The sequence below is a fragment of the Haliotis rubra genome, unplaced genomic scaffold (genome assembly GCF_003918875.1).
Source record: "Haliotis rubra isolate DU_JTF1 unplaced genomic scaffold, ASM391887v1 Scf56, whole genome shotgun sequence".
Lineage (NCBI taxonomy): Eukaryota > Metazoa > Mollusca > Gastropoda > Lepetellida > Haliotidae > Haliotis > Haliotis rubra.
In genome coordinates, this window is record NW_025767257.1 from 724,654 (window position 1) to 740,000 (window position 15,347).

Consider the following 15,347-nt stretch of genomic DNA (forward strand, 5'->3'; position numbering starts at 1 on the left):
CTTGCCACTGTGTGTTCAAACTGTATGAATTCAACATATATAGACACTAGAATTCATAACTGTCAGAAAACGACAACTTCAAAATTATGTAACCTATAATCTTCTATTCTTATCGGAATGTTTCAATTCGTGCACATTAAAACCTTTTGAAACTTGTACAACCTATCCTAGAAAAGAATGCATTTAAAATATCACATTTATTACTTGTTGATATTGAAGTGTTTAATAACGCCCGTAAAGGACAAAGGATTTCAAGTTGATTTACGCCATGTTTCCCAGCGTATGAAAAAGAGTATGATAATTTGTAATTGATGGTGGTTGGATGTATTCCGTTCCACCAATCATGGTCTCACAATTCTATCTGACGTTATCTGCTAGAAATCCTCTGACCAATTTTCATGTTCAACAGGAATTCCTTTCTTACTATTTTCACATTCACACCCAACATATATCTGTATGGTGTCCTCCCATTAAGCAGACAGCCAGTTCGCAGACACCTTAAAACAACAACATTTACGGTTCAGTGAACAGATTATCTACTACCTGTTACCTACACATTATAATGGAATAGTCCAAGTAAAAACACAGGTACAAACTGAAGCTATATTATATATTTTGAAAGATGGACGAAAAGAATTTGAATTTTTATTACTGCTATATATAAAAAGTGTATTGTCATAAACATTTCGGTTTAACCTTCTAGTCTAAGGGGAGTCGGCATTAGCTTAGCTATTACAAATTGCGACACTGTTGTATCATGTAAATCAAATAAAGACAAATGTGAACCTAAATATTATTCATATCAAATAAAGAAGTTATATGTTTTGCACACAATATTAAGACATATGACGAGTGCACGATTTATTTAGAATAAATATTTAAAATATGACGCATCATGTGACTGTGGCCATGGCTGTGAGAATGTTTTTCATTACTTCCTTGAATGTCCAATAACTGTTACAATCTTTAGAAAGTATTGTTAAAATTAGAACACTGATTCGTATTAATCGTATCTTACATGGCAATGCAGGTGTCTTATTTACTGCAGATCAGAATGTTTTCAATTATGTACATATCTATATATATCTCTCTAACAAAACGTTTTCTCAGTTAACGTCTGTTGTACGTATGCTATTATCGGGAAGGGTCTTTTCTATCAATAAACACAATCAAACCTCTCAGTGACAAACCTGTTTTATATTCGACAGTAATTGATAGTAAATCAATTTTGAGAAGAGAAATCATTTATCATTTAATCACAACAAAGTTCTATTTACCCACAATCAAACTTCTCAGTAACGATCCTGTTTCAGGCTCACCCTGCTCAACTCACAAGACAGCGGACTGTTCCATTATGCCTATATGTGTTACCCTAATTAACCTTCTAGTTCAGTGTCTGTCAATTGTATATCCTTCTGGAAAGATTTATATCAGTTGATTAATAGAATTTCTTCCAACTATGACAGGTGATTTATGGTTCTCCGACATTGTGGAGCAGCTTTCCCGATACATAATCCATATCGCAGGCAGCACCCATTATGTTAGTCTCTCGTACAGACCCTGAAGCAAATATATCCAAGAAAGCCCACACAAGTCTAGAAAATGTGGCAAGTCTAGATTTCCTCAGCTTCTGAAAATGAAGAAAGTCTCAGGGCTCCTTTTCATTATATTTTATTTTTTTACTATGAACTTTTTTCAGTAAAATATGTTCATTTCAGAGACTAGTTGTTAGTCTACCATTATGTTAACTCTACCCTATTCTCAGTCTTTGCCAGCTGGCACGTGTGGACAATTTCTTTTTGTCTGTGTTGTTTATTGCTGCGCGTCACATTTGATGCTGTGATGCAATGTATTAACGACCAGCGTTATAAACACTTGTCACTTGGACACATTGATCATTTGAGACTACATAATGGTCTGAATTTCATAGTGAAACTATCCGTTAAATACTCCATGTTCTAAAGTTATAGTAATATTTTTTCAAATATCTTAACATTAAATAGCATCATAACTTCTGAGTGACAAAAGAGAATGTTTACTCATATATTACTACTCATTCCTACGACAATATTGTGTTCGGAATTGATGTCTCATACATTATGGATAGTTGATAGTTGTTGTATTCCATTATGCTACTGTTGCCTCTCTTCAGTATTACTTGCTTGGATAGATTGCATCCGTGTTTCAGTGTATACTCTCAGCCCATCACACATGTATATGTTGTTCGCTTTTGTGTTCTAAACTGTAAAGCATTTACTGAATGTTGTAAGTTAGATGTCCATACACTGTTATTCGACTACAGATGCAGTCCGTGGTTTACACGCCATTCCATTCGTACTCGTTACTCGTTATGTTACATACCGGAGAATTGTCATTCAACTAAGTTGTAATTCTGCATGTAGAAATCAGTCAACAATGCTGTTTTTGTCAACTTAAATTGTACACAGGTTGATATTTCAAACAGTATTAATATCGTGTCCAATTCATATTGTTCCACTAACTATGTTGGTCGTGGTTTAACACTCTTTTCAAGTGTTGAATATTAATGGCCGCGCACCAATTCGAACGGGAGAACAGTTAAGCTCCTCCCCATTTCAGTGACATTTTTGACACTCAATATTGACTTTTATTTAATGTTGTGTTATCATCTCGTAATATATGTGTGATGTAGATGCTTTGTGGTTACCCGAAGTAAAATAGGATCATTCTCTTATTCTTTGGCATGATAGTCTATTTTGATATACCGTATCCAAGGTTGTCCCGAATATTTTTAAAGTTGGAAACTGGTTACCATATCCTATCAGAAATTAGCGCTCCTATTTCGCTTCCCTTGCGTATCTCATGTTGTCACTTGTAAGACATCTGACCTGATCCCGTGGTTAACTTATCCCAGCTGTGGGCAGCTCTTGTCCACAGGCGGAGGATGCTATAAGGTAAAAATGCATAACACGAGTAGAGCAGTGGTCGCCTTTCAATTGACGGAAGCCAATCCATGTCACGCAGTTCCTTCTAAGCGATGAGCCAATCCTGTCTTGTGTTGAAATTGTACTAAGAGAGATGAACTGAAGCAAAGTAAACCTATGTGAGCGTAGAACCTGGTGTTGCGTTTATATTTGAATGTATTTGTGTCAGTACATGAATGTAATGTGGTTAGTTAGGGGTCGCGACCGTCTGACACCCCCATACCAGGCGAGCGGAGCGCCTGAGCTTTTCAATGTGGAACGGCCATGATTAGTGAGTAACTGTTGTGGGTCTACTGACGCCTGGTGTTTGGAAAGTTTTATTTTCAGCTTGTAGGCCATCGGCCTGTGTACAGCAAACTTACATATTAATCACATTCAAACAGTAAATGGACTTCATCTTCATTTCTAGTACACATCTTAACAAACATAAATATCTTCTTAGGCATCTTACAATATTTCTTAAAATGTGATTATCAAGAGGCAATGATGATACAATACTTTTAAAATGTACAAGACTGGATGAATCCATGATGTTACCACTAATAGTTTGTTTAAAACAATCAATTAACCTCTGCTTAAATAAGGATAAAAATAATGACACATTTTCAATGTCTTGGGAAAGCAACACATAACCAAATACATACTCATACAAAAGCTTACGTATTTTTGAAGCCCAAGTAATCCTACCAACAGAATCTAATCTGAGTATGCTATCATACCTTTGTCTAGGACAACGATCATTATAGTCTGTTTGCAGTGAAAACGTTCCGATGAATTTCAATTTTTCTAAAAAAGTAAATCGAATAAAGTGGAATTATGATTGCAAATCCTCATAATTTTACCTTGCCAAATGAACATTAAAATCTCAGAATTTTATTCAACTTAGGATAAAAGTTGTTTAACAAACGATCATAGTTTCAAATCGCTATTATTGGTTTGTATTACAAGGGGGTATGCACATCAAATAAAAACAAGTAGAGATGGTCTAAATTAACGCTCATCACGAACCGCACGTGCATTTGTGCTCTTATCCCTTTGTAATGCAAACCAATAATAGCGATTTCATTGCATGATCGTTTGTTAAACAACTTTTATCCTAAGATGAATACAATTCTGAGATTTAAATGTTCAATTGGCAAGGTAAAATTGTGACGATTCGCAATATTAATTTCACTTTATTTGATATTATAATACCTTTTTGTTTTAAAGTGAATTCATCGGTACGTTTTCACTGCAAACAGAATATAGACATTCTTAATAGTTTACACCAAAATGTAACACATTTAAGATGATAATCTACATTCAGGCTACATCTTCCACATTCAGCTAATGCTGCAGTACTTGATATATGTTTACCGACCCCTGAAACAAATTTACAAACATTATTTTGAATTTATCAACAACACTTCTTTCTTGAAATCCCCACACATCTGCCCCGTACAGCAATATTGGTTTTATTTTACAATAAAAAAGTTTAAATAACACATGAACAGGAATATTTGTAAAATTCTGTTGTAATTGTTTTATAACTGACAAGGCTTTACTGGTTTTTGCCACTAGCGTCTTAGTTCAAACACTCCAGGACAACCTAGTAGGAAAGATAATTATAATATGTTGCTGTTTTACGCCATCGAAAAACCATTTTTCATAATTAAGAAGGTAACCCCCATTTCGAAATACTAAAATCTCCGTCTTATCCATATTAATTTGTAACCCCGCAAGACTTACAAAATTTACACAGATATCGAGTTTCCTTTGCAGCCCAACCACACGATCATCAAAAATGCATAAATCATTAGCACATACACAGCAAAATAACTTCGTTTCCATTTTTGCGGAAACCTAATGGATACTGGGTAATGTACGTTTCCGCTAGGTTTCAGCATCCGGAAACAGACAATGTGAGTTTCCGCGTAGTTTACAAAATTGAAACTAACAAATCTAGGTTTCCGTCTGATTTCTACAACTGAAACTGTCATTATGAGTTTCCATTTAGTTTCAGGTCGCTGAAAGATTCATAACAATATGACTTAGTTTCCGTTGTTGCGGAAACCTATTGGATACTGGGTAATGTAGGTTTCAGCTAGGTTTCTGTACCCGGATACTGACAAGTCTGTTGGTTTCAGCTTAGATGAAATGGCAAACTTAGCTTTGTGTTGTTCCATTGGGGCTATATTAATTTACTGTTACACTTGTAAAATAATTTCTATATACAGTATCCAGCTTGGGCCCATGCAGGAGGAAAAGCAATAGCCCATTTTATACTGTACTGTTAAAGTGTTTATGGTTATATGTTTTTAGTGTACATTTGTGATAGACTAGTTATTTTACTGTCTTTCGCAGACAGGTAATTTGTTTTTATATATAATGCACACATTAAAATTTAAATTTCCAAGGTTAGTTTCAGCGACTGTAAACTACCGGAAACCAACAAAGTTAGTTTCCAGAAACGGAAATTTAAAGTAAAGTATCATTGGTAGTTTCCATTGCATAAAGCAGCTGGAAACCATCATTGATGGGAACGTCAATGAAACGAACGTAGAGGAAATTACTCCATATATACCAGTATATACCGCATATAACCGACATTAACCTACGCTAAACTGTCTATGTATTCCATGTATATAAGTTTCAGTTTAGTGATCTCAGTGTTTTGTACACCAGAATTCAAATAAAAGATACTGTCACATGAAAGAAGAATAATTTCAGGAAAAAGTTAAACCATATTACGGAAACTTAAGATTCTACTTTGTCTCCTTAACGGTTTGTTAGGTACACTCACAGATGCCTTTAAATTACTGAGGAACCGATAAGGCTCCATTAGGTTTCAGTTACCCATTGGCTTTCCATTTGTTTTTCTCAAAGTGATACATACTAATACAACTAACTGGGTGTGGTTATGCACATAACACATAACTGTACTAAAAAGGACAATAGTTTCGTAAATATCCAATAAAGAACATAATACAGGCTTCAACAAATTACACAGTAGACTTATAGATATAAAATATGTTTAAGTTTAACGTCATCTGCCAGTGGTGAAAAATGTTGGGATTGAAAGAAAATTAAGTCAATGAACGTTTTGCCTTTTAATTATAGCATTATCATTATTGATCCATTATCATATTTATAAGAACTTTGGAACCTCATAAATTTATTAAATGGCTTTCTAGATATGTCATAGAGTACCTAAAATATAAGGGAATCAGTTTACAACCTGAAAAAACTAAGAGATCTTGTTGGGTACGCCCCTGGATTGTCAGAAGAGGAGAGGTGGGGGGGCTTATAACTCACATGAACAATGTTGTTTGTGGAATAATTTTGTTGAATGCTACAAGAAATGAAAACAAAATACAGATATCAAACTTAAAACCAACTAACGTTATAACAAAACTAATGGGCTATTACCTTGTTCGAGAAAAGTATCCATCAGTATCCACATAATGGAACGATATGCCATTCATCGGCAGCTGCCCCAAAAACTGTTCCATGTCACGTGACCGGGTTTCTCTGGACACCAAAGATAATACACCTGACAAGTTTTTACATAATGTCACAATTCTTTAAAAACGGTGCATGTTGTTTTTTAAGGGATTAGCTATCTGAAATACCTAGCGAAATAGGTGACACGAACTCACCCCTTGTTCACTTACATGATGAAAATCAATGAAATTGAACTCACTTAGCTTGTTTTGATTGATATGAGTAAGCACCAACTCATCAATTTGGTACATAATATGCTGGCCATACTATCAAATTCATCACTTTTATTATGGCAAAACAGCAGTTACATGTGTAAAGTAAAAGTTCATTCCGACTTCACGAGGCTGTATGTATGGATGGTACGCTTTAGAGAAATGCTACATCTTGGATGTCCTGGGTATGTTGTAGAGTCTCAGCTGTCTCCACTGTAGATGACATATTCACCAAACATCCTGACATACGTAACCACGAACGTGTCAACAATGATATAAAGGTATAATTTATAAATATCCGCTGTGGCAATAAATACAACATGTAAGATAAATATTTTTACAATACCACTGATGATTTGTCAACATGAAGAATAAATGTACTTGCGTTCGCAGAAGCAGTTTCATACTTAATGAAACTGCAGTGTAGACTGGATGTGTACTACGTACATGTATTATGAAATTGTTTTATCATTATGATGATTAAAATAATTTGTGCCAAGATGTCATTTTAATGGATTTTATTGTTGTTGCCATGTCATGAATATGTAAAATATTATCTAACATCTGGTATTTTCTACGGATATCGCTTCGTTGTACAATTTATTTTGTTTCCAACTTGGGAATTTAGTGTCACCTGCATGCCTATCATCACAGATTATGTCCATTGTTCTCCAAGTGCGGTCAACCTGAAAATCCCTGTGTGTCGCCCTTATTGTTGTTACAAACATCACAAATGTCTACGTCACGGTACTAAACCTTTTCAGTATACGTTAGTAACTCTACAAACATAAAGACTATCTTTTGACAAAGACGTCGTGCAAGATAAAAGTAATAAATCAATTAGCGTGTTATCGGTTAATCCTTTCATCTGTGTTTGTTTTTTTAACTCAGCTGATAATTCCTTTTGCTGCACCTGCATGCATATATTACATAACATGTAGTACTATACCTGTTATAAGTTCACTAGATGACAAAAAAACCGGGTAAAATCGTTCTATTGCATGCAATATTAATTTACTACAGAATCTTAGGGAACTACGCTGTGGGTTTTAAAATAATAGGTGATCAACCATCACATTGTTCTTGATATGACTAAATATCAGGTAAAAAACACAGAAATAGGATCAAATTGGATCGGTCATATACGATCAACGCGTCGGAAAATCTGAAAAAAAGCTTATACTGATTTCTGGAGTACTTTATTACGGGAAATACATCCACCGTTCATATTGTTTCACTCTTTAGGTTGAGGAAATTCTGCCATGGTTGACAGCTGCCGACATCGCGAGATGTGACGGACATTGTAAAAACAAACAATTTACATAAACACATATTGCAGTTATCAGTGTTTTTCCAAGCTTGTGAAGGGTAAGCAGACTATTGGCGTGTTAACAATAGAAATGAAAAAAACAACCTAATTGACTACCCATAAGTCATTGTTTGAAATGTCGCCATCTTTGTTCAAACGTACACGCGCGAGCTTGGAAAAAACTTCGTTGTTGTTTTCAAGTAAGTCTATGAGAGTAAGGTAGTAGAAACGGCAGTCTGTATACTTGCTATAGTTTTCTTGACACATGGCAACAAACTTGACAATCGAAGCTTTGGAAACAAGGATCCGGGAACTCAAGCGATCTCAACGGAAACCCAAGACAGAGAAATTGGCAGGTAGGTTTCAGATAAAATTAATTATTTTCTTCTTATCATAGCAGTCAGTTTGCATCGAATTAAACGTTTTCGGTAGGAATCTACAGTAACGGTGCGCTCGCATTTCGATTTCTCCACGGTTATTAATGTGGACATTGCATTTTGGTGTGAAATCTGTTAAAAAACAACATTATTGTTGATACCAGCTGAACATTCCGTTAAAATATAACCATAAGACAAGAATACCCTTGTGTTCCTGTACGTTGAGTCTGATGTTTATATAATTTTTATTTCCTCCGGCAGCTCATTTTGTTGCTGGGCACAACCAACACCATAACCAAATATTTATTCTTCAGTCATTTTTCTGAGTGTAATTTTGTCTCAGTATTATTCTTTTCTTGTCGGACTATTTCAATTATGTATCCAGCTACATTGGAACCGTGTACTGGAGCGGCGTTTATATAAGACACTTGGCTTGTTCACCTTTCGAGGGTTATGGATGGAATAAAATATATTTTAAGAAATTGTTATACATGTATCCAGCAAGGCAACAAAATATAGATGAAACCAGTAGTACATGATATTCCGGTGGAAAATATTACCAATCGACATATGTTCATGATCCAAATGTGTGTCTCATTTTGTTTTAGGCTATTGTGAGAAGAATCATGGAAAAGTTCCCGGAGTACCTTGAAAATCCATTAAAGTTACTTATTTAAGGTAAAAAAAACTTACCCCAAGTTTTATTATTGCTCGTCATCATAATCAAGATATATGTTGGGTTTTATAAGATTAGACACGTCAGTAATACAAAAATACAATTAATTCGTTTCTTGTTCACCATTCGGTAAATCTAGCATCTAATTATTTCATTGTCAGGTATCTAGTACTAGCAGTAGAATTGACATAGCATACTATTATGTAGTGCATATTTGCTGCATAATCATGTCTGTCATGTTAATAGAAAACTTCTCACACCCTCGCAGTAATGCATATACATGAAGTTGATATACCACAATTACTTATTACTTGTTTTGATACATGATAATAATCAAACTTATGAATGTTTGTGTCGGATTGTAATAATCTATTATTGGACGAATGAAAATTAATTCATTTCCTTTTCTTAATAGAAACCTTTTGGATAATCTGGAGGAGCAAGACGGACGATCGACGTCGGCAGATTACAGGAAAGAAAAACACAGGAAAGATGCTAAAAGAAACAAAAGAATCTGATCTGTAAGTTCCTGAAACTGGATTATATAATATGATTTGTACCGGTTTATACACTTCCTGACACCAGTTTAAAACACCCTGAGTCACTGACATGATGTGCTACATATTATCACATCGCTATATACCTGTAATAGAATAACTTTCCTTATCACATCTCATTACCCATCACCGTAATGTGCCATTATCTAATTAGAACAAGTGCCGCTCTCAAGAATAAATGTTGGACATAACTTTCGCAGTGCAAGAATTTCATTTTTTCCCCCAGAAACTCCAACACCTACTGAAGAATCTAGCTGGGCAGAGAAAAGAACACAGAAGGTGGCTGCAGTCCTAACCCTAGAATTGACATCGCCAGTGGTGTCTGAAGCTCCAGCGGCAAAAATGAAGAACTTGCAATTGCGACACCATCCAACAAGATGCTTTCCAACCACCTAAAGGTCTTAGAAATAGGATGGAATGTCTAAATGTACATTCAATTATCTCCTGTAGTCACCCTGTTTAGGACAAGAACATCTAAATTTGTTGTTTAAGATTAAAAATTAATGTCCCTCAAATTAAAAAATGTCAACCCCTCCATAATAGTTATTTGAACAAACTACTACTCATACAAAATTTCAAATCCATAGGGCCTGTGATGACCCACACACACACACACACACACACCCTCTCTCTCTCTCTGTGCTTTGTGTCAATGTTTAATTGTAACATTGAAACATAGATATGATATGTTTATGATGAATAAAGAGAAATCGACTGACATGCCTGATTTTGTATTTATTTATTTCTATGTCCATGTGGTGTTGAGGTAACTGTAGTTGAAATGAGTTTATTTTATATTTCAATGTATCATGAATAAAATATATGACCTAATACATTCAAATATAATACACTCATTTCAACTACACTTTAATTAGTTGAATAATCATAATTTAATATGGACATATGGTAATCCCCCTGAATACTAATGATTGAAACCAAATGAATCCATACAGATTCTGATTTACTGAAACTTATGGAACATGGTAAATGTGATTAATAGAAACGAAATTCACAGGAATCATAATTGAACTAAGTAAATACAATGTATATGAAACCATCTGAAAGTAGAGGATAAGGAAACCCAATGGAACCTCATAGGAATCTGCGTAACGGAAACGCACTGGAACCATACAGGAATCTGGGTAACGGAAACGCACTGGAGCCCCTACAGGAAAAAGGGTAACGGAAACGCACTGGAGCCTTACTGGAAACTGGGTAACGGAAACGCACTGGAGCCCTTACTGGAAACTGGGTAACGGAAACGCACTGGAGCCCTCACTGGAAACTGGGTAACGGAAACGCACTGGAGCCATGCCGGTTTCTGGGTAATTTGTAAGTTTCCGTTTTCCGGAAACTTGAAGGAAATGTAGAGAAACGTTCCGGAAACCTAATTGAAACTTAAGTTTCCATTTTGTTTCCGTTAGGTTTCCGGGGTCCGGAAACGCAGTTATTTTTGCTGTGATAATAGCACGACTTGTTTTATTCACCAAAAATGAATGTTTGCTTACTGCAGCCATTGGCGGTGTGTCCAAGGCAGTGTATCGCTTGGAAATTCATAGTTCCAATCATTTCATGACCTTATCTTTATCATTATCTCAGCTTATTATTAATTGTGTAATATTATATCTGCCTTTATATTAGAATCGGGCACTTCCTCTCTATATCTCTGGAAGATGTCTACTTGTTAACTTGTTGAATTCGTGTCTGATAATTAACGCGTTTTCATGCCTAAATATACTGAACCACAAAAGAAACGTCGCTTTTCAAAACCAAATGCAAAATTTTGTTCTTACAAGGTTGTATTTGCATTATGATTGTACCGTTTTGTTAACATGTTTTTCAATCCAGACTGACAGTTATTACCAACGTAAGTGTGTTGTCTGATGAAAAAAGCATATCGACCAAACGCACCGAAAAAGGCAGACATAGTAAAAGGTTCTGTATGACATTAGTGAAAATGAAAATGCACGTGCATGTCGTGATAACCCTACCAATGAAAGCGAGTCCCAAACTCGCCTCAAATCATGTTTGTATTGACACAATCAGCATGGCACGATTTACGAGAGATCAGAGGAACCAAGTCTCAAAGAGCGTCTGACAATGTTTGGCAAGTGAGCTTGTGGCAAAAGGTAATTGATAATGTAATTTCGGGGAAAATGTTTAAGGTATAACTTTATGCATAATAATATAAAGGCATGTGTATCATTGTATGGATACAACTCTGCATATTTATACAGCTGTAGAGGGGTGCGTCAGAGAGGTACTTATAACTGATGTTAAGTCATATTTAGCAAAAGATGCTTGAGAAGGCATATTGTATGCTTATATTTGCAACATTATTTAAAATAAACATGTCTTTTCTCATTGGTTTAAGTTATTAAACCTTGAAAACCAGAATAACGTATTATGCATACACAAGTTGATAACTGTACTGAATATCCGCCACCTACGTTGGTTTATGTTATTAATGTTTTAGGAGACTGTTTTGTCCTACTGCTTGGGAAATATTCAAAATGTTATCAATAAGAAGTGGTTAATTTGTGAAGTCAAAAATATTTCGACAGATCAGTTTAGTATTTAACACGGGGGCATTAATAAAAAGGCATTATCGTCTGTGGGTAAGACATATGATTATGTAAAATCTTTGTTTCAGAAAAAAATATATTTTATGTCCATTTACAATTTCCTAACCGATTCCTACGTTCAGAACTAGTAATATTATGATGCCTGCTGAAGTAGGGCGTTGGAATAATGCGCCATTCCATGACAGACAATGTCTTATTTGTAATTGTATTGTATTTAGTTATTGTTATCTGAACATGAAATTGAAAATGAACTTGATGTTTAGTTAATAACCTCATTACAAGTATTGTTTGTGGTAGAATCACTCAGATTATTTCATAAAGATTTACACTTCTGCCTCTGAAAGGCATATAGTTATACCTGTTTGGCACATGTAGTTATAGATATACAGAAGCATTCCAACACAAGTAACAGTACAACAGCGAATAAAGTACCAGACTCAATATTTCACGAATTTACTACTAAATATTTGATAGGGACACTATGCTCGCTCACGATATGTACAATAATATAAAGGCATGTGTATCATTGTAGGGATACAACTTTGCATATTTATACAGCTGTAGAGGTGTACGTCAGAGAGACACTTTGTCGCCTGTACATTTTCAGTACTTAAAACTTATGGTGTGATATTTAGCAAAAGATGCTTGAGAAGGCATATTGTATGCTTATATTTTGTATCATTATTTTAAATAAACATGTCTTATCAGACAACCAGAATAACGTATTATGCATACACAAGTTGATAACTGGGTTCGATCCCCGGTGGAGGCACCTAGGTTCGGGACCCGAGGTGGGCACATTTGCGTAGTATCCTTGGACAAGATACTTAGATCCACATTGTCTCAGTTCACCCAGCTGTAAAATGGGTACCCGTGAGGATGTGCTCGCAATGTGAGTGTTTAGTTCATTGCGTCTAATAGGCAGCATGGCTGTATGGTCCCCAGGGAGTTGAAAAGGTATCGGAAAGTACGATAATGTCCTATGACCGAGGATAGTAACATATGTAGCGCCGTGAGCAGGCAATGTGCCTTGATATGAGTGCCATATAAACGGACTATTACACTGTGACTAAAGTCGGGAGACATCATATATATTTTTGATTATTAATAGATGTTTTATGAAGAAAAGACCTTATATGCGTCAGTTATACCCCACAACTCCAAACCAGACGGTTTTGTCTCTCATCTGGACACTCGGAATATCCTAATATTAAGAAGAGGAGTAAATGGTATTTTGTGATAACGTTCTGAAACCTTCACAACATATAATATTGAATACAATATTTACCTACACTTTAAGTATGTCGGTAACCTTCACAACATATAACATTAAATACAATATTTACCTACCTTTAAGTATGTGGGGAACCTTCGCAACATATGATATTAAATACAATATTTACCTACCTTTAAGTATGTCGGTAACCTTCACAACATATAACATTAAATACAATATTTACCTACCTTTAAGTATGTGGGTAACCTTCACAACATATAATATTAAATACAATATTTACCTACCTTTAAGTATGTCGGTATCCTTCACAACATATAATATTAAATACAATATTTACCTACCTTTAAGTATGTCGGTAACCTTCACAACATATAATATTAAATACAATATTTACCTACCTTTAAGTATGTCGGTATCCTTCACTACATATAATATTAAATACAATATTTACCTACCTTTAAGTATGTCGGTAACCTTCACAACATATAATATTAAATACAATATTTACCTACCTTTAAGTATGTCGGTATCCTTCACAACATATAATATTGAATACAATATTTACCTACCTTTAAGTATGTCGGTAACCTTCACAACATATAATATTAAATACAATATTTACCTACCTTTAAGTATGTCGGTAACCTTCACAACATATAATATTAAATACAATATTTACCTACCTTTAAGTATGTCGGTATCCTTCACTACATATAATATTAAATACAATATTTACCTACCTTTAAGTATGTCGGTAACCTTCACAACATATAATATTAAATACAATATTAACCTACCTTTAAGTATGTCGGTAACCTTCACAACATATAATATTATTATACAATATTTACCTACCTTTAAGTATGTCGGTAACCTTCACAACATATAATATTAAATACAATATTTACCTACCTTTAAGTATGTCGGTATCCTTCACAACATATAATATAAATACAATATTTACCTACCTTTAGTATCACAACAATACAATTTACCTACCTTTAAGTATGTCGGTAACCTTCACAACATATAATATTAAATACAATATTTACCTACCTTTAAGTATGTCGGTAACCTTCACAACATATAATATTAAATACAATATTTACCTACCTTTAAGTATGTCGGTAACCTTCACAACATATAATATTAAATACAATATTTACCTATCTTTAAGTATGTCGGTAACCTTCACAACATATAATATTAAATACAATATTTACCTACCTTTAAGTATGTCGGTAACCTTCACTAGAGCTGTTTCATCAGATGTGCAAAAAAGACAGTGTGGACACCTGTGTGTTGTTTTAAAAGTAATTAATCAATTGATGCATGTGGCATACGAACAACAGATGTCTGCGTCAGAATTTAACGAAAGGTGTGTCTGACTGTCAACAAATTTTGTCACTTAACATCAATCGGTAGCGTGTCTTACATCACACGACCTACGTATGGTTAGCCAGTCAGAAGCTTTCTGTTGCTGGGTGTTGGATTGTGATTCCTCCGTGTGACTGAAATGAAGTTTCTATCAAATATCATTTGGAACGGTTTTCTGTAGCCAAGTTTGTTGTGTCCTCTTTGTTTACTTGAATTCTCTGGAAGGATATGTGATTTTTACTGTTGTTACGAGTGAAGGTGTAGTAAAGGGGTCTACCATAAATCCACTCGCACAATTATATGGATTACACAACAATTGGACGACAGTTAAAGAAAGTTGTTAATGCTTTCCTAATAGTTGTTTGTTACAAAAGACTGGCTTACAAGTGAACATAATGTATAGGCATTCTATCAACAATAGCTATGGGCAAAGCAACGTGGCATTCGTAGCTTGTGAGTCATAGTCACCTCATTTCCAAGTCTGTGGTCATCATGATTTCACCTGGAGACATAGTTCATTGGAAAGAGTTCCTTCCGTTCCCCCATATCCTTTCTTCCCCATTTTAACAGA

The 15,347-nt window shown here is 34.8% G+C and overlaps 1 long non-coding RNA gene across 1 annotated transcript; it reads left to right on the plus strand.

Annotated features, from left to right (window-relative positions):
- Window positions 1-1,214: 1,214 nt before the first annotated feature.
- LOC124254001 lies at window positions 1,215-13,031 on the plus strand. Its single transcript, XR_006892360.1, has 3 exons — window positions 1,215-1,405; window positions 11,823-11,828; window positions 13,019-13,031. It is a non-coding gene; the product is annotated as an uncharacterized LOC124254001 (long non-coding RNA).
- Window positions 13,032-15,347: the final 2,316 nt, after the last annotated feature.